Genomic DNA, 18,764 nt, shown 5'->3' on the forward strand with positions numbered 1-18,764 from the left:
TTCTTTCTTTCTTTCTTTCTTTCTTTCTTTCTTTCTTTCTTTCTTTCTTTCTTTCTTTCTTTCTCTCTCTCTCTCTTTCTCTCTCTCTCTCTCTCTTTCTTTCTTTCTTTCTTTTTATGTATACAGAGTTCTGCCTACATGTACACCTGCATGACAGAAGAGGACACCAGATCTCATTATGGATGGTTGTGAGCCACCATGTGGTTGCTGGGAATTGAACTCAGGACCTATGGAAGAGCAGTCAGTGCTCTTAACCTCTGAGCCATCTCTCCAGCCCTAGATGTTCGAATTCTAACCCAGGAGAAGGAGGGGAAGTCCTGCCGCCGCCAGCCCGTGCCTCTTAGCTGGGTTAGGGTAAGTCACTCCAGGCCAGATGGATGCCTGTGGCTCCCCGAAGGAGGGGTGCCGGAGGGGGACGGTGTGGGGGGGGGCTGCTGCCCTCCTCTTCCTGTTCACAGTTCCAGGGGAGGGCTACAGGTCTCCTTGTCTGTGCTTTAGTCTGGCCAGGAAGACTACATTGCACCAGGAGGGAGCCTGGCTTCAGGCTGTCATTGTGCTCAAAGGCTAGGAGATAAGACTTATTCTAGATAAGGTTAAGGGACCAGTTCCTCATTGTCCAGTGGGCCCAGCAGGGTGGGGAGATGTTTGCAGAATTCCTGTGATTACAGCCCAACCACGTGTTATGATTACAACCTAACTGTGTGTTACACAGTGTGCATGGGACACACACACACACACACACACACACACACACACACACAGGCAGGCACGCACGCACTCACGCACACACACCATGCAACCAAAACCAAAGCTGCATGAAACATTGTTATATGGGTGGCATACTCCAATACTTTGTGTAGTCTCAATAAAGGATTACTGTCTGTGTGTTTTAAGTAAGCCATTGTGCTTATTTATTTCACAGTGATCTCCCCTCTTCAGCAGGCTGAAACCCGCAGTCTGAGGCCCTGCAGAGCGGCTGCAGGCTTCTCAACCGGAGCCGCGCTATCAGATGTCACCTGGCAGCGGAAAACATATTGCCACTCCATTGGTGACAAGCTTTAAGCTGACTCAGGTACTGGGACTACAGCTGCCACCAAGCCTCTCTCTCTTATTAAGATCCTCTTTTTTAAAAAAAACTTAAAATGTTTTTGTCCTGTTAAAGTCAGAACCTGTGGGCCAGCCAGGTGGTTCAGTGGGAAAAGGTGATTGCTCTAAGCCTGATGACCTGGGTTTGATTCCTGGAACACACAGGGTGGAAGGAGGGGATGGACTTCCTTAAGTTGTGCTCTGACTTCCCCGGGGCTTCAGTGGTCGCCACTGCTACAAACACACAAAGCAGTAACTAAATGTAACAACTCTTCAGTCATAGCACATCCCAGCTTCTGAGCCAGTGCCCAGTGTCCATATATATATATGAACAATGTTCCAGTCTTACCGGGCTGACAGGGGCTCTGTATGTCAAATTCCACACACCTTTAATCCCAGCCTAGGGAGACAGAGGCAGGCCAATCTCTGTGAGTTCAAGGCCAGTCTGGTCTACAAAGCGAGGCCAGGACAGCCAGGGCTACACAGAGAAACCCTGTATTAAAAAAAAAAAAAAAAAAGTTCGCAAGTGCCTGTGGTTGGCTTCTGTGCCTGCCATTGTCACAACTTTGCCATGCAGCTGAGCTAGTTACTGGATAAATTATAGCTTTAAAATATGATTGTTTAAGTTTAAAAACCACACCTGAAGATGGATGCTTGCTCTCACCTGCCATTTCATGGCAGGATGAAAAATTATTATTCAACTATATAAAAGTAAGTTATTGGCCCTGGTGGAGTTCAGCTTAACCTTCGCCAGGACACAGGTGACAGTTTATTACCTGCCTAATCTGCCAGTGCAAAGAATATTGGCAGCAACTAGGCCAACCTGGGCAGTAGCCATAGTGACCGCACAGTCACAAGGGTGTCTCCGCCAGGGTCCCAACTGGTCCTGTAACTCCCCAGACTTAGCCACCTGGACTACAGCCCCTATGGCCAAGAAGAGGAAAGATGGCCACTCAGCCTTGTCCTGAGAATATCCTACTGGATACGCCCTACTCTGAGTAGAAGCAAGGTTGTTTTCAGCGGCTTCAAAGGAGCCCACGTTGAGTCCACCTGACTCAGGGAGGGTGTGATTGTGTCAAGATACTGGGAAGTGAGGACAAGTGGGTTTGGTCAACCAGGTGGCTCCTGGAGAAGAGCCTGGGGGCGGGCATGTTACCCCAGGAAGCTGAGTCAGAGCAGGGATGAAAGTCCAGGGTGAGAGAGTGGGGCTGGCTTGGAGCCCACACAGTGCGCTAGGTAAGTCTGGCTGCCCCGCCTGCCCCTTCCAGCTCCCAGGGCACACATGACTCAGAGCTTGGCAGGGTTGCCTGCCTGGTGAACCCAAGCTGCCCCAGGAACTGCGGGACCCACCCTCAGCCTCAAGAGCAACTGTGTCTGCTCAATGAGGCAACCCTCCTTCAGGAAGTAGAAGCATTTGCTACTTCTATGAAAAGTGTGTCACAGTGAGTCAGCCAAGAAGGAACCCTTGATACATTTGGCAGTCAAGGACCATCTCGGCAGTTTGGGTAGACCCCTCCCTCCTGGAGATAATATCTAAAAATCCATGAAATCAAATGCATAGCACATCCCAAAGCCAACTATGTTGAAAGTTTTCTCAAAGGAAACCAATTATCCTGAACATGCTTATCAAATACTGTATTTGTGGTAATGTAAGACGCTTGCCTCTTCCCCACTCACTCAACCAGATGCCCTTCGGTGTAGTAGCGGTGAGCACAGCGGGCTGCCTCTCTGCTTGCTGGGTCTCTTTTTTATTGTGCTGGCAGATACAGAGCGCAGGGCCTCGTGGATGCTGCGCGGGTGCCATGCTGCAGAGCGACAGCCCCATCCTACAGGGACATTCCACAGTTTTGCCAAAAGTCTTGATCTGTTGTGATCTAGTGGCATCCACGTTACAAACAAAGGTAATGCCTCTGGTGAGTCGGCCAGGAAATAGCAGCGTGCTCGTGCCATTGGGGGGCGGGGGGCGGTGGTGGAGACTAAAGAAGCAGTCGTTGATGCCGCTGATGTAGCAATTCAGGCCAAGCGGTGGAATTTTCAAGTTGCCGTCCGGGATGAGGAAGCGTGTCAGACTGTGGAACACGTGCCTGGGCCTCCACAGCGCCCTTGCCCACCCTGCTTTCCTCTGTCGATCCCCTCCTCCTACTGTCGGGACTACACCTTCAGTGCACAGCGCCGAGCCCCAAGGCTGTGGCCCACTGTGGACCTGAAAGTTTCCACCATTTCATTTACCGTGGCTGAGTGCACAGGGCTGACGGACCAGAAACTGAGGGGTTGCGTCTTGCTTCGACGTTTTTGCGTGGCTACGCCTGGTGGTCCTGATCTGTCATCCTGGCTGTGTGGGAGGATCGGGTAGGTTTAAGGTCAGCCTGGCCAACTAAGCAAAAACTTGCCTCATAACGGAGAGTAGAGGACTGTGAGACCTGTCGGTGGTCGAACGCTCGCCGGCACGTGTGAGGCCCTATGTTCAATCCCCAGCACTCGACCCTGTGTCAATGGCTCTAACCACGCTGTTAAAACGCTTGTAGATAGAGCAGGAGAACACAGGCAGCAAGGGCCTTGCTCAATGGGGGACTTGACTCCTTGCTAAACCTTAAAGGACCGAGTTGCCACTTTGGCACACAACCTGGGAAAGTGATGGATTGTTTGGGGCTGACATGAAATAAAACCAAACAGAGAAAGAGAGTGTGTGTGTGCAGCCATCTTTGGCACACCAGAAGGAAAGGGCAGCTGTTGAGATTAAAAATAGCAGGGTGCACGAAGTGGCAGTGAAGATAGTTAGAATTCTTTTTTTTTTTTTTTTTGAATTTTATTTTTTTCTTATCAGTTACATTTTATTAACTCTGTATCCCAGCCGTGTCCGGATCCCTCATTCCCTCCCAGTCCCTCCCTCCCTCCCTCATCTCCACCGTGCCCCTTGCCAAGTCCACTGATAGAGGGGACCTCCTCCCCATTCATCTGATCCTGTTTTATCAGGTATCTTCAGGACTGGCTGCAAAGCTCTCCTCTGTGGCCTAACAGGACTGCTTCTCCCTTGGGGGGTGGGGAGGCCAAAGAGCCAGTCATTGAGTTCCTGTTAGAAATAGTCCTTGTTCCCCTCACTATGGGAAACCAATTGGTTACTGAGCTACCACAGGCTACATCTGAGCAGAGGTTCTAGGTTATATCCATACATGGTCCTTGGTTGAATGTCAGTCTCAGAAAAGACCCTGTGCCCAGATAAATTTGGTCCTTGTGGAGCTCCTATCCTTTCCTCATCAGACTAACTCCCCTTCTTTCTTATGATTCCCTGTACTCTGCCAAAGGTTTGGTCATGAGACTTTGCTTTGAAAACACTGCTAGTTAGAGTCTTTCCAATGCGCTCAGTAGACTCCTGTCATACGTTCAATGCACTCCCATCTGTCTTTCTAAACGAGGATTGATAATCTTACCCCATGTCCGCTCTATTGATTATCTTTTTTAGGTGTACAGATTTCATTATGTTTATTATATCTTATAGGTCTATATAAGTGAGTATATACCGTGTTTGTCTTTCTCCTTCTGGGATATTTCACTCAAAAATATGGAACGCTTCACGAATTTGCGTGTCATCCTTGCGCAGGGGCCATGCTAATCTTCTCTGTATCGTTCCAATTTTAGTGTATGTGCTGCCGAAGCGAGCACGATAGTTAGAATTCTTACGTCAGGTGCTTCTCTGTGTGAGGCCCCTGAGGATAACCCATCTGAAACCAAAAGTACTGTTGGGATGCAGGGATGGACCCAGGAGCCATGGGACAATGTTATCACTCTTTTAAAAAATTGTTTTTGTGGTGGTAGGATTTTTTTTTCTTTCATGTAGCCCTGGTTTATCTGGAACTTACTATGTAGACCAGGCTCCCCTCAAACTCAGGGAAAGCTGCCTGCCTCTGCCTTCCAAGTGCTGGAATCAAAGGTGTGTTACCATGCCGCCTTAGACAGGATTCTTATCTGGACTGAACAAGCCATCTAGCAATAAGGCCATATGGCTTCAAATGTACCCTTGAAGACAGAACTCTCCCCCTCCTCACTCCTCGGAAGGTTCTTCCTGAGACCCTTCCAACCCCACCGTGAGACCCTGGAGAGCTTGCCTCTGGCTGACAGAGACAGGGCTCTTTGATCGTATCGTGTTCCAGTTCTCTGGTCTAGAAGCCAAATAAGACTCACTCACAGCAGGACAGCCAGAGCCACAGAGAGCAGAGCCTAGCTGTTTGCCCACTCTTACCCCATCACCTTCACTCTGCCGCTGGCCTTGTGTGTCAGCAGGTCCTTGGCGAAGGGTCAGAGTTCTGTCTCCGTGTCTTCCCTGGGCCAGGCCCCCACGCTGCTTTGTGGCTCAGTGGCTGTGATTTCTCCCATGTCCTGGCTGTGATAATCTCTGGGTGGTGCCCAGCGTGTAATTCCTTCTGTGGGTGGGCCTCAGTGAAGAGCTGGCACCAACAAGGACAAAGCCTGAGGTCTGGATTAGGTCCCAGAGTCACCCGTGAGTGTGGCCTGCACGCCTGTGGGAAAGGCTCCTTCCCTTGAATCTGGAAGGTTGTTTTTTCCTTCATCATGATAAGGAACGGTGCTCAAAGTGCTCCGCCCCAGGCCGAGGCTGGGGAAGCACGGCTGTGACGTCTATGTTAGGGTAGCTTTAAAGTTGTAGTGAGCGCGTGTTAACGCTGAACAATACCAGGGCTCATGCACACACGCACATCTCCACACTTGCACATATATATGCGCGTGTACACACACGCACAGACTGAACTCAATGATTTTTTGAGACAAGATTTCTCTGTATACCAGAGCCCTGGCTGTCCTGGACTCCCTTTGTAGACCAGGCTGGCCTTGAACTCAGAGATCCGCCTACCTCTGCCTCCCGAGTGCTGGGATTAAAGGTGTGCCCCACCAGTCCAGGCCTTAAAATTTTTTTTAAAAGAAAAAAGAGAAGATGGGAGTGAGTGTGTGTGTGCATGTGGGTATGTTTATATGTATGTGTGTGTGTGTGTGTGTGCATGTGTGTGTGTGTGCGTGTGGGTATGTTTATATGTATGTGTGTGTGTGTGCATGTGGGTATGTTTATATGTGTGTGTGTGTGCGTGTGGGTATGTTTATGTGTGTGTGTGTGTGTGTGCATGTGGGCATGTTTATATGTATGAGTGTGTGTGTGTGTGTGTGCATGTGGGTATGTTTATATGTGTGTGTGTGTGCGTGTGGGTATGTTTATATGTATGTGTGTGTTGTGTGTGTGTGTGCATGTGTGTGTGTCACATGTGCTGCCACATGCCTGTGGAGGTCAGAGAACAACTTTGGCAGTCTCTCTCAGATTCTGCCGCTTGAGGCAGGGTCTCTTGTTTACTGTTACGCTGTTTCCAGCCCAGTCTCCTGTCTTCACCCCAGGTCCTGCTTTTTCTGTTAAGTTCTGAGCATCAGACTCAGGCGGAGAGGCTCTCAGACGGGTGCTTTTCTGGACTGAGCCATCTTCTGCCCCCGGTATCCTCGCTTGCTCCCTCCCACCCTGGGTACCTTCCAGTGAGCTGAGCGAGGCTTTCTTACAGGAGCCTGGATCACCTGATTACAGATGTGTTAGCTCCTGACTGGTGGCTGCACCACTGATGAAATGCCCCACTCGCCAGCAACCAGACACTGCCCTCAGAATCCCATGGAGGGCTTGGGCCTTGCGGGCCATTCCACAGCTGTTAGGATAATTTTTAAGAGTTTTTGGCCAATTCTCTTAGCCAAAAATGTAGCCCATCTTGGGTTCCAAACTATAATGATTGTGCAAGGTGACCCAAGTCTAGACAGACAAGGGAGCTCCAGGTGCAGTGGCTAAGGCTCCCATGTCAGTCTAGGAAAGTTAGGTCTGAGCTTCCCCTGGAGGCTCCTGCCACATCCCGCCTGTCTCCGGGCACCAGCTTTGGGGATGGCTGGCGTAGACCGTCACCTGACCTGTCTCTCAGCTCCTGATCTGACTTCCTCTCCATCCCTTGCCTGTGTTAGCTGCTGTCTCTCTTTCACATAGTTGGCTTGGACACCCCATCTGGGGCAGCCGATGGCAGTCCCTGTGCAACCTAGCAAGGCCAGGTAGGTTGGCAGATCAGTGGGCTAACTGAGAGGCACCCCATAGTTACTGCCCTCCTCTGCCTCCTCTGGGTTAAAGGATGGTGTTCCTAAAAATGCTGTCAGCCAAGGCTGTGGGCCAGAATGGAGAATGAGGGACAGGATTGCCTTGTATTTATTGACGAGGGAGGCCTGGCATTTGCTTTGAAGCCAGCAAACTGGCATGTGCCCACGGCTACTGAACACTCAGCATCCCCCCCCCCCCCACCATCCGCTAGGCCAGCTCCCCTTCAGGGAAAACGCTGGGACCTCTCACTGGGACACTGCATTAAGCCATCGAGTGAGGGAGGACTCTGGGTAGGTCATTCAGGCGAACACTGAAAGAACTCTGCAAAGCCCTTGTTGGCTTGCACTCGTGTTGGACTTCTAAAAGAACAGCTCTCAAAGGCCCCTAAGGGGAGGGTTTGAGATGGCCTCCCCCGCAGAGGGGAGATGGCAGCGAGGCAAAGGGCAGGTCAGAAGGGTGGCCAGAGATAATGCGATGTCACTCATGCTGCTCAGGAGCTGTCAGGCCCCGACACGCTGCAGGGGAGACGGCCTCGGCTCCTAACAATCCCACCACCAAGGATAATGAAAGATGAGTCTATTTCACACAATAGGCCTGTCAAGAGAAAATAGTGGAAAGCCCTTCTTACTGGTCTTCAAAGTATCCATTTCCAGGTGCTAAGTGGTAATTAGAGTCAGCGCGTCATAGTAGCATTCAGTAAAATGAGATTGTGTCCGAGGCAGCCGAGACCAGGATTAGCCTCACTCCCTGGGCCAGAACATTCATATCACCGTGCTGGGGCACTCACGTGCTCTCCAAAGGGAAATTCGTTTTATAGTCAATCAAAATTCTTCCTTGAGAGGAGGGTCTGTTTATTTATCCTCAATATCCCAAACCAGGGCGTTGCTGTAAAGATGTTTCCTGGTGAACCTTTCTCCTCGGCGGGTGTTTTCCCTGGCCGGGTGGGGAGGGGTTTTGCTGCGGAAACGAAAGCGCTGACTCGCGGCAATGCATGGCACATCACCCTTTGCTGTGGTTGCCAGGGCGCTCGGAAAAGTTTGACACGAAATTATCCTGGTTTAATCTTTTCTGTTGCTACCTCTAAGGTTAGCATACAAAGCCATGGGTTTGATTATGACGTTTTCATAGATAGGTATCATTTTTGCCTTTCTAGTATCCTCTCTGTCTTTCCTGCTCCATACCTACCCCTTGGCACATCTTTTCCTGGCTCTGAACCCTGCTTGAATGCCCCTCAGATAGATGCTTAAATTCGGAATTTGCATATGAGGGAACACAGGTGATACTGTTTGTAGTCAGCGTGGCTATCTCCCGTGCCTCCCTCCTTCTCTTCAGAATCACCCCATTCCTCAGTAGCCCTCTTCTCACAAAGCACAATCTTTCTCACCTTCTTCACTGCTCTGTCTCTACTTTGTTTTAATCACATTCGACGTGTGTCTATTTCTCCCAATTGCTTGTTTTAGATGGGCTGCAAAAACTAAGCCAACATCCCAAGGAGGTGGTAGAGCCAGGTACTCCAGTATCTGTGGCTGCAGCGGTTCCCATGGGGCGAGGGGGGCGCTCTGAGAACCAGGAGAGGGAGGGAAGGTCACGGGTCCGGCGGACAAGGCTACAGCTGCCGAGGGTGTTCGGCTTATGAAGGAGCCGGGAGAGTGAAGAGGCAGGCGGGGAGGTTGTCTTCTAAGGGAGGTGACCTTTGCATCAAGCTGCAGTGGAGGGGAAGGCATAAACAGAGATTAAGCTAAGAGCAGAGAAGCAAGGAGTGCTGAAGAGGTGGCGCGTGGGCCCAGGGGCAGGCCGGAGACACTTGGCAGCTGGTGGTATAATGTCACCACTGGGAGCGTCCCAAGGGGTTTCTGCTGCTCGTGGGCCGGGTCTGAGAGGGCATCAGCTTCTTAGAGGAGCCAAAGCCGGGCGGGAACACTAGTCAAACATCTTTATCATAAGCTGTCAGGGACGCGGCTGCCCGGGGGCTCAGTGCAGGGCTGGGTGACCACACTCTCTGTGAGTGGACAGAGCCTGGCCGGTTAAATAACTCTGGCCTGCAGGAGCCCGGAGCAAGGAGTGCTGGGAGCCGCCAGAAAGGGGCCATTCTAACTAACAGAGGTTTGTAAACATAGAACAAAACACGGCACAACAAAACCAGCACAGCACGGCCGAGGCTGTGCTCTGTGCACATGCAGCCCTGGTGACTACGAGTTTGTGATTTCTGCAGTAAAAAGCACAGCCCGAATCCTAGGCTGCTCTTGGCCACGTGCTCCTGGGTGGGCCTTGAGCGAGGGTGTGCTGTCGGCGGGGCTTCCTCTCTCTCACGTCCTCGGCTGTGGTTTTGGCTGGACTAGGAGGCACCTTTCTACAGCTGCCGTGCAGCTCGCCTGAGCGGTTTCTGAGCTGGAGAGTCGAGCACTGCACCTTTCGAGTGTCTGCTCACGCAATCCGTGACGCTGCATTCGGGGAGCTTGACAAATTCCTATTGCTTGAGACTTACGGGTGGATTTTCACTGGGTGTTGGGCCGTCATTCTCCTCGTCGCTGGCTTTTTCCTTCTCCACTCTAGGGAACCAAGACACCTAACATGAGCAAATGTGATCTCCTCATGTTCCCAGTTCCTCATGTCCACTCTCACAGCAGCGGTGCACTCCTGGGCCTCACCCCTCCTTCAGCGCACACTGGAAAACTGTTCCCTAAAACACATTATGCACCCCGGCTGCCCTCCCCTGTGACTGCGCGCGCCACAGACCCTGGCTGCGTCCTCAGCCTTGCTGCTGTGGCTGTCTTGGTGATTTAATTCACTCTCACACATCTGCCCGTGGGGCGAGTTTCTCCCAGGTTCCTGTTGGACCGGAGGCTAAGCTTGCACTTGTGTGTCAACACATTCCCGTAACGTCTCACACTGAGGGTCCCCTCGGCTCACGAGGTCCCCTCATACTCGTGGTTGCATGTGGGGACCCCTTCTTTCCTCTTTCCCTCCTTCAGCCACCCATAGTTGCTTTCCTTCTTTTCCCTCCAAAAGAAAAGTATGCAAATGTATTCTGTCTCCCGGGTTGCTCAGCCCTGCGGTTAGCACCACTTCTCCCTCCTGTGGCGTCCCTAGCACTTTCTGATGGTGGCGTACACTCTTCTGGAAGTGCAACGGCTTCTGCCACTGTCAGTTCTCCCCTCAGACCCTGGTGCTATCCGTGTGTGGCTCTCCTGTGGTCTCCCACGGCTGCGCAGATAGCAGGCTTCACACACAGCAATCCCAGAGCATCCACACTGAGGCTGGGCCAGTGCCCCTCACACACAGCCATTCAAGTATGGCGTAATACCAGGCCAGCCCAAGGGCCTCTGGCCATGAGAACTACCTACCTCGTGAGAGGAGATTATCATGTGCTCAGTCTTTCATCTCCTCCCATCTTTTGAAAATCCTGCTAAGTTTGGTCTGTGGGCTTTTAAAGGAGAAACAGAGACTGTTTCTCCTCCGGTGTTCTGTAAGGTCTGTGGTCAGCTTGCCTGGAACAGGCCCTTGCAAAGGCAAGCCTCTCTAAGCTATTGCCAAGGGGTCGGTGCTCGCCATCAGAGCACTCATACCACCGCTGTCAGTGTTCTCTGGGAAGGGTTGGAAGTGCATCCACTTGTGGGAGGGAATGGGCTGTTGAGGGCTTGAATTGTGTCCTCCTGTAGGACATACTATATCCTTGCTCCTGGTGTGACCTGATCTGGAAGCACAGTTCATCAGAGCCACGAGGTCAAGGCAAGGTGACTGAGCCAATTCCCAGCATACTAACACTGGCATCCCCTTGCAAAGAGTGAAGTACCAGGTGAGGACAAGGACACAGGAGAGAGCCCCGTGACCACACAAACAGGGACTGGGGACACACCGACACACAAGGATGCTGTTCAAGGCTTCCAGATGACACCAACGTGAAGGAGTTGCTGAGCATGGAGGCTGGAGTCAAAACACAAGTCCCATAATTTCTCATTCATTCATTCAGCAAACCCTCCCCGGGGGCTAAGCTCTTAGTCAGCACTTTCTCTGCTTCAGTCTCTTATAGGAATGTAGGTGTCTATGGCCTGGAAATCGTGAGGGAAAAGCTCAAGAAGGCTGCACAGGTCAGGTCAACATGGGGGAAAAATCCTTCCCTGTAGAAAATGAGGAGATAAATGCACCAATATATAGATCAAGTTAGCAGGAAAACAGGCTTGGAAAATTCAGTACCACTGGCACTTAGTGCTAAAAAAATGGACGTTACTGGATAGGCTCTGCTGAGGAAGACAGGAGAAAAACAGACTCCTGCTGTCTTTGCTGCTGTTTGTACTCATGTCCTGTAGACAAATTCAAACGTAGGCTAGAATGCCGTTAAGAAGAAGGTTTAATTTTGACAATAATCAAAATACTTAACATTGAAAGAATTAGTCTTCGCTCGGATAGATTTGACCTGAGGTGCAGCCTTCATGCACCCTCTGCCCCTACCCACCAGGCTCAGCTCTGGTGGCCCTGGAACATCTTGAGGCCCAGGGCCTCGTCTGTCATTCGGTCCTTAGGCAGCGGGTGCACAGAGCTCCCACTTCTCCCAGGGAAAGGGTCTCGGCAACAGCATAGTCAGTCTTGCTGACTAACTATGGGGGGTTTCTCCGTTTTTATCTTTAGATAGCAGCATAGATGTTCACCACCTCTATGGCTGCTTCCTAAAGATGAAAGTTACAACTTGAGTCTTGGAACAGTTTTGTTACTAACACAAAAGTGTGTAGGAAAGAAGCCTAGGAAATAAAGGGCGACGGGAGGGAGGGTGCTTACCCTCCCCACAGCGTCTCCTTAGCTAGACAGACAAACAGCAAGGTGGGCTTCTCAGCTTCCCGGTGGCGATGGTTTCCCAGGAGTTTCTAGCCTAAATCCCAACAGTGGAGAAGTGATGACATTGCACGTAAGGGCTGGCAAGATCACCCAGTGGGTAGGTGCTGGCTGCCAGGTCTGACAGCCAGGTACTCACATGGTAGGCGAGAACCAACCCCCACGAGTCCCTCTGAGCTCCACATGTGCACCATGTGTACCATGTACCACGGCAGGTTCTCTGTGTGTGTGAGAGAGAGGGCAAGAGGGTACTCACCATGAGTATAAATAGATAAATGTAACAAAAACTAAGAAGACACGAAAATACGCCTGCACTTAGGCCCAGTTTAATTAGACATGAAATGGCAGATCAGTTAGATTTATTGTGGATGAAATGCGCTTAGAGCCTAAGCTCTGACTTATTTTCAAAAGTCTAAGGGCATCTTTCTGCGGGCACAGTGGATCATGTTGTGCCACTGTGGCAGATTGACGCTATTCCTCTATTTCTCCGTTCACAAAAGAAACACAGGCAAAGTGAGTGATTTGTTGGTGTAACAGGAGCATTGGGCTCCAGGCATGAGAGGCTTTTTGTTATTGTTTGTTTGTTTCTTTTTTTTTTCTGTCTGCCTGCTTGTTTTGTTTTTGCTCTCTCTTTTCTCTCTCTCTCTCTCTTTGGTTTTTCTGTCCTGGAACTCACTCTGTAGACCAGGCTGGCCTTGAACTCACAGAGATCTGCCTGTCTCTGCCTTCCGAGTGTTGGGATTAAAGGCGTGCCCCACCCCCACCTGGTTGTTTTTTGTTTTATTTCAATACAAGGTCTTATTATGTGGTCCAGGCTAGGCTTGAACCTTTGGCCGCTCTCTTACTTCATCCGAGTTCTGGGAGGATGGCAAGCGCCACCGTGCATGACCCATATGAGTTTTGGCTTCAGTAACACTGCTTTTGAATATTATTCCTGTGGCGTCCCTTCCAGCTTATGCTTCTCCGAATCTGCACGTTTGATAGCTGTGATGCTTATGAATATAAATCATTTGTCGCAGATGTACCAAATGCCTGAGAAGCCAAACAAAAGTGCTTTCATGCTAGAGGATGCATTTGACTAAAAACTACTAAAACATTCCTTAATTGTTGTATTTTCCCATCATCTATTAATGTGTTTAATGGAACATTATCAAATTAGGATGTTATCATAGGGTTTGGCTGAAAAAATAAGTAAAATAATAAACAGCAAAGTATTTAGTCATAAGAATATTTTCCAGCTTTTCAGCTGATAAAATAAGTAAGCTGGAAAGTAGATTAAGAAAATAATCAAGAGTGTAAAGATAACAATGCCCATATGTAAAGAATTAAACATTCCTGGGCCATTACAGACTTTGATTTTAACGGCTATCCAGCATGAAAGAAAAACTCTGGGGCTGATGAGCGATGTGAACCGCCATTTCATCACTGCCGAGCTCAGCTCCCAAAGTCTGCAGCAAAGAAATCATTACACCTTGCAAAACAAGCCTGTCGTTTTCCAGGGTAAACCAGCATTTCGGTTTAACCCTGCTCCGTGTGTGTCTAACACTGATGCCCATCTGCCTGGGGCAAGACAGCTTAATTATTCTTTAATTATCCCAAGCTCAGAAATTTGGGTAAACCACCACTTCCCAAGCAACTCTGAAAAAAAAAAAAAAAAAAGCCTAATGGCCATCGAAATTATTATGTACTACAACATGCTTTTATACTTAGAAGGGATTTTATAGCCTCCTATTATCTTCCCTGGCAGGCCCGCAGCAGTGAGAGAGACTTCCATTTGGTGGAAAAGTTGAGAAATTGAAACACAAAGGAATTCCCCACGTGCTCACAGTCTTGGTTCAGAAATGATCTGGGGATTGAAGGAGCCCCAGAGCACCAGGCTCTGATGTCGATAAGGAGACAGATCTGAGATGGCCTCCTCCTCTCATGGAACCAGAGGGCACCAGCAAGCGATCCATGCTTCTAAGGCTGAGATTGCTCCAGCAAGGCCCACTCTGACTCAGTGAAGGCTTTGCAGCCAGGAGTCATTTGAGGAGAAGCACCCCACCCTGGAGTCTCTCAGAGCCTTTGGAGTAGAGAGAAGGCAAGCGTCATCTTGGACTCACCTGCCGCTGTGGACAAGGCTCTTCCTTCCCACTCCCGTGTGCACACTGACTTCCACAAATCACCTCTCTCAGCAGCTGAAGTACCCCTCACTCTTCTGCTCTGGCTCTGGGAGACCACAAAGAGCTCTGTAGGGCTGGTGAAGAGGAGGAACATGTGTGTCTTCAAGCCTTCTGCTTGAGCACAGGATGAGGCTGTCATGGTCTGATAGTGTCTGTCCCTCTCCAAATCCAGAGGTTGCAATCCTCCCCTGGGGTGCTGGTGTAGAGAGAGAGGCTTTGGGGATGTGTCTAGGTGCTGGGCTTACTCCCTTCACCTGTGTGTGTTCTCAGAGCGTAACGTCACAGAGAACAGTCCTTTCCTCAGCAGAAGGCGGGGTGATGCTGGAAGAAGTTTCACCCTAATCTGTGCATCATATTCCCAATCTGTGAGACTGTGTTAGCTTTATCACAGAGGGTCAGAGACAGTGGAAGTGTGGCTTGAAGAATGACTCACTGGGCTGAGTCAGCACGTGGGCAGCAGGCAGCAGGCAGGCCAGGAGGCTCCCCGGAATCCTCCAGACAAAGCATCTTTGCTTCCTTTGCTATCTTGTTCCTTTCGGGTGGGTGTACAAAGTCTGCACGCTGAGTACATGGCCAACCTGGTGCCTGAGCACTTCTGCCCACTGACATGTAAGTCACCTGGAACATCCTCACCTCACACGAGGTGCCTTCGTGTCTTTCCAGCTTCCACAACATTCCTTTAGCTTGCTCTGCTGAGCTCTACCAACAGGCTGAGGCAGTGTTTTCATAGATCTCCTGAGGTATAGGAGGCTTCAAAAGAAGGATCCTGTCTCCGTGAACTGTCTATACAACGAGGAAAATGGATAGTCATAGAAGTGGCAAGCAGCAAAATTAAAAAATGTGACAGAGTGATCAGAAGACAGTAACAAAGCCTACAGGGTAACTGGCTGGGTGGGTGGATAGTGGGGCCATTCCCTTCTCTGCAACATTGGTCCGTGTATCTTTGCAGCAAGCCAGCTCTTGCAGGAGATGATAGTGTTGCACAACTCATAAAGTTGTGCAAAGACAGAAAATTTGGCCTTTAGCACAATTGAGAAGCAGGAGAAAAACATTTGCCTTGATCTGCTCTTCCAAGACAGAGCGAAGACTCGGCTGCACTCTCGGGGGTTAGTGGGGAAGACGTTCAAGTTCTCCTTGGGTGTCTTGGGTGCCCTCCAAGTTCAGTGTGTTGCAATAACTCAGTCTCAGAGACTGAGATAAGTGCCCTGTGAACAGTCCACCCTGCCCCGGCCTCTCCCCTTGATGCTCTTCTCCCTGACCTGCCTGTTGCCATACATTCTGCTGAGCTGGGGTCCAGGAACCCTGCTCACCTAGTTCCTTTTCCCCACCATGACCCCTGCAGAGCTCCATGGCCATCTTCCCTCTCTACAGCTCAGCTATTGGCTCCTCATGCCTTGAAGGGGAAGCGTCCTTCATTTCTTCTTTCTAATATTCAAATCACTCAACAATTTCCACACACTCGTCAGTCACCCTCCCGTTCCCCTCCCTCTCCTGCTGGGATGTTTCTTCTCGACAGATCCCCACTTGTCTTCTTGGCTTCTTTTTGTGTGCCGCCCACCGAGTTTACTTAGTCTCTTAGCTGGGGGTGGTCTGGAGGGTACGGGAGCAAGGATAACTTACTGAAGAAAATGATGCCTCCTCCCCCAACAACTGCCACTTGCCACTCGGTTCTCGGGGAGGAGTGAGGCCTCGTGGAGCCTCCCCAACCCATTGTGAACTGTTGGCAGGCCTGGTCCTGGGCAGGCGACTGTAGTTGCAGCAAGGCCGTGGTGCCTTGGCCACGTTAGGTCCGGAAGACATCTTGGCTCCCCATTCTCTGACTATTATGTCTGTCCCCTCTTCCTTGATGTTCCCTGAGCCTGGGAGGAAGTGATTGATGCAGAGGAGCAGTTAGGGCTGAGCTGTCACTGTGGCCAATTCCGATATTCTGAATTAGCTGCCCTTCCTATTCTAAGGGGCTTCCCCGAGGTCTTCCTGGTTTCTTCTCAGCCCCTCCTTCTGTCTCAGCTGTTTGGTAACACGGTGTCCCTCTGGCTGTAGATGCTCCTTCTCTCAGCCCAAGCACACCCCCTCCTGCTTTAGCTGCCCTCTCCTGTTAGGGAGATTGATGCGGTTCTAGAGAAGCCTTCTCTTAGAGCAGGTCAAGACTTCCTCTTGTATGTATGTGTTTGTGCATGTATGTGTGCATACATATTTGTATATATATCATCTATGGCACTCTTCTGGTTTATCAGTGTGTATCTGCAACCATTGACTGAGATCAGTTGACCCATTTAGCTGGGCTCTGTCCATTGGGACCCGTAGGAGAGTTGAAGCCTCAGACAAAGCTTTCCTTCCCTTCATCCCTTCCCTCATCCCTTTGTCTCACCCTTCTTCTGAATTTGTACTGCAGCAAGTAGGTTTGGGTGGAATATAAGTTGAAGTTAGGGTTAAAGATATAGAGTTACGGTTAAATATTGTTTTAGTCTGTCTGTGCTACTGTAATACATTGCCTGAGCCTGAGTATTTTGCAGACAGCACACATGTATTTCCTGTAATCTGGAGGCTGAGGGTGCTAGATCAGAGGCTAGGGCTCGGTGCCTGTTGAGCTGTCCCATGTGCCGGCATGTGGTGGAGAGCAGAAGTGCTTAACACTTCCTGTCTGCTGGTTGATAAGGTCAGGGACTTCGTTTGTGAAGGTTCCACCCCTCCTGGGCACAGCTCTCAAGATGATTGCTGTGTTCTTAGTTTTCCATGTGTATTGTGAATAATACACATTAAAGCGATGTAGTCATTTGTTCAACAGACACTGAGGTAGATGCTGCGTGGAGACAACAGAAGTGGAAAGGGTAAGCCTGACCTGTTATTTAGTTGGAAAGGATCATAAATAAATGCACTTTCAGAATAAAAACCTGGCTCAAAAAATAGAAAAATGTCAGAAGTAGTATGTGTTAGCTTATGTGGGGGCAAAGTGGAGACAATGCCTTAGTACTTGGGGAGCATGAAGGTTGGTCTGCATCTTCGGTTCGTCAGAGCCCGCCGGAGCATCGGACTCTGCAGAAGCAGTGGCTGAAGGTGGACATCTCCAAAGAGCACTGGTCATCCCTCTGCCCGGGGAGAAACGCGGATCAGCAGAGCGCCGAGCCCAGGATGCCTGTCCCCAGCCATGCTTGGAAGGAGCCGCAGCAGTGGATCCTGCTGTCTTTTGTGAAATCACACGAGTGTGCTCAAAACAGGTTAAGCTCAAAACAAACTCACAATTCAGGGTCAAAGCACGTAGCACTTTATATTTTTGTAGTTCTGAGAAAGACAAGCATTAGCAGGTTTCGAAGGCTTAAGAACTGTTTGGTAGAGAAAAGCTGACAAAAGGCTGTTCTGGACTGTTTTTAAAAAGGTCTTTTAATTTTATTATACTGGATTACATGAGGCCAGTTTCATGGAAGTATAAAATGTACTTTGAGCGATTCCCATCCTGCCCTCTGTCTACTCCTTTCTCACCCTATTAATCTCCTTTGTTCCCTGGGAGAGGCTTGACACTACTTTTATGTCATCTGTATGTGTTTGATTTTATGTGTCTGTAAAATCAAGGCCCTAAAGCAGGAAAAAGGTGGCGTTTGTTTTTCTAAGATGGACTAATTTTGTTCAATATGATTATCTCCAGTTGTATCCATTTTCCTACATAAGACACAACCCTTTCCTTCTTCGCTGTGTGTGTTTGTGTACATGCCTGCATGTGTATGGGCATATGAACACGTGTGCTCTCGTGTGGGGCCAGCGCTTAACATTGGGCAGCTCCCTCAATTGCTCCCGACTTTATTTTTAGAGACAGGAGCTCCAAACCTGGAATTTGCTTATTAGCTACACTGACTGGCCAGCAAGCTCCAGACACCCTCCTGTCTCTGCCTCTCTCCAGCTGGGGTTACAAATTCATGCCACTGTAACCCGCTTTTTACTTGGATGCTGGGAATCTGGACTCAGGGCCCACCGACTAACCCTAACCCTCCAGCTTCAAGTTCTTTCATCTTTATGGCCAAATCAAATTCTGTTGTGCGTGTACACTGCGTTTTCTTCATCAGTCTGGTGGATGCCGGGGTTGGCTCCGTAACTTTGCTACTGTGAATAGTGATGCAGCAGCTGCTGACGCGGCGTGCCTCCGCGATGTGCTGACTTCAAGTCCTTTGGGTCAACACCTAGCAGAGATATAGCTGGATCACACAGTAGGTCTACTTGTCACTCCCCGAGGATGCTCTAAGCCGATTTCTGTGGTGCTTGGCTTAGTTTGCGTTCACACCAACAGTGTGTGAAGGTTCCTTTTTCCCACATTCTTGCAGTGTTGTCAGCCTGCTTTCTAGGGTGCTGCCATTCTGTCGGGGTGAGGCAAGATCTCAATGTAGTTTCTAGTGTGCATTTCTCTGACAGCTTATAGGCACTGAATGTGTCTGTGAGGTCTCCTTGGCCATGGTTTGACGGGGTGTGTGGCATCTCATGATGGGAAGGGCAGCAGGACTTTGCTTGCGTTTGTGTGAGTGATAAAGCACATAGAGAGACCAGGGAACAGTTCTTCCAGCCTGAAGGTTCTAAACCTCCAT

The 18,764-nt window shown here is 49.9% G+C and overlaps 1 non-coding gene and 1 pseudogene across 1 annotated transcript; one reads left to right on the forward strand and one right to left on the reverse strand.

Annotated features, from left to right (window-relative positions):
- The window catches only part of LOC129677824 (glyceraldehyde-3-phosphate dehydrogenase-like), a 60,883-nt pseudogene that overhangs the window by 9,992 nt on the left and 32,127 nt on the right, over positions 1-18,764 (forward strand).
- Positions 4,640-4,746, reverse strand: LOC129677879 (U6 spliceosomal RNA). The gene has a single exon (XR_008720283.1). It is a non-coding gene; the product is annotated as a U6 spliceosomal RNA (small nuclear RNA).

Source organism: Psammomys obesus, unplaced genomic scaffold (genome assembly GCF_907164565.1).
Source record: "Psammomys obesus unplaced genomic scaffold, mPsaObe1.curated_primary_1811, whole genome shotgun sequence".
Lineage (NCBI taxonomy): Eukaryota > Metazoa > Chordata > Mammalia > Rodentia > Muridae > Psammomys > Psammomys obesus.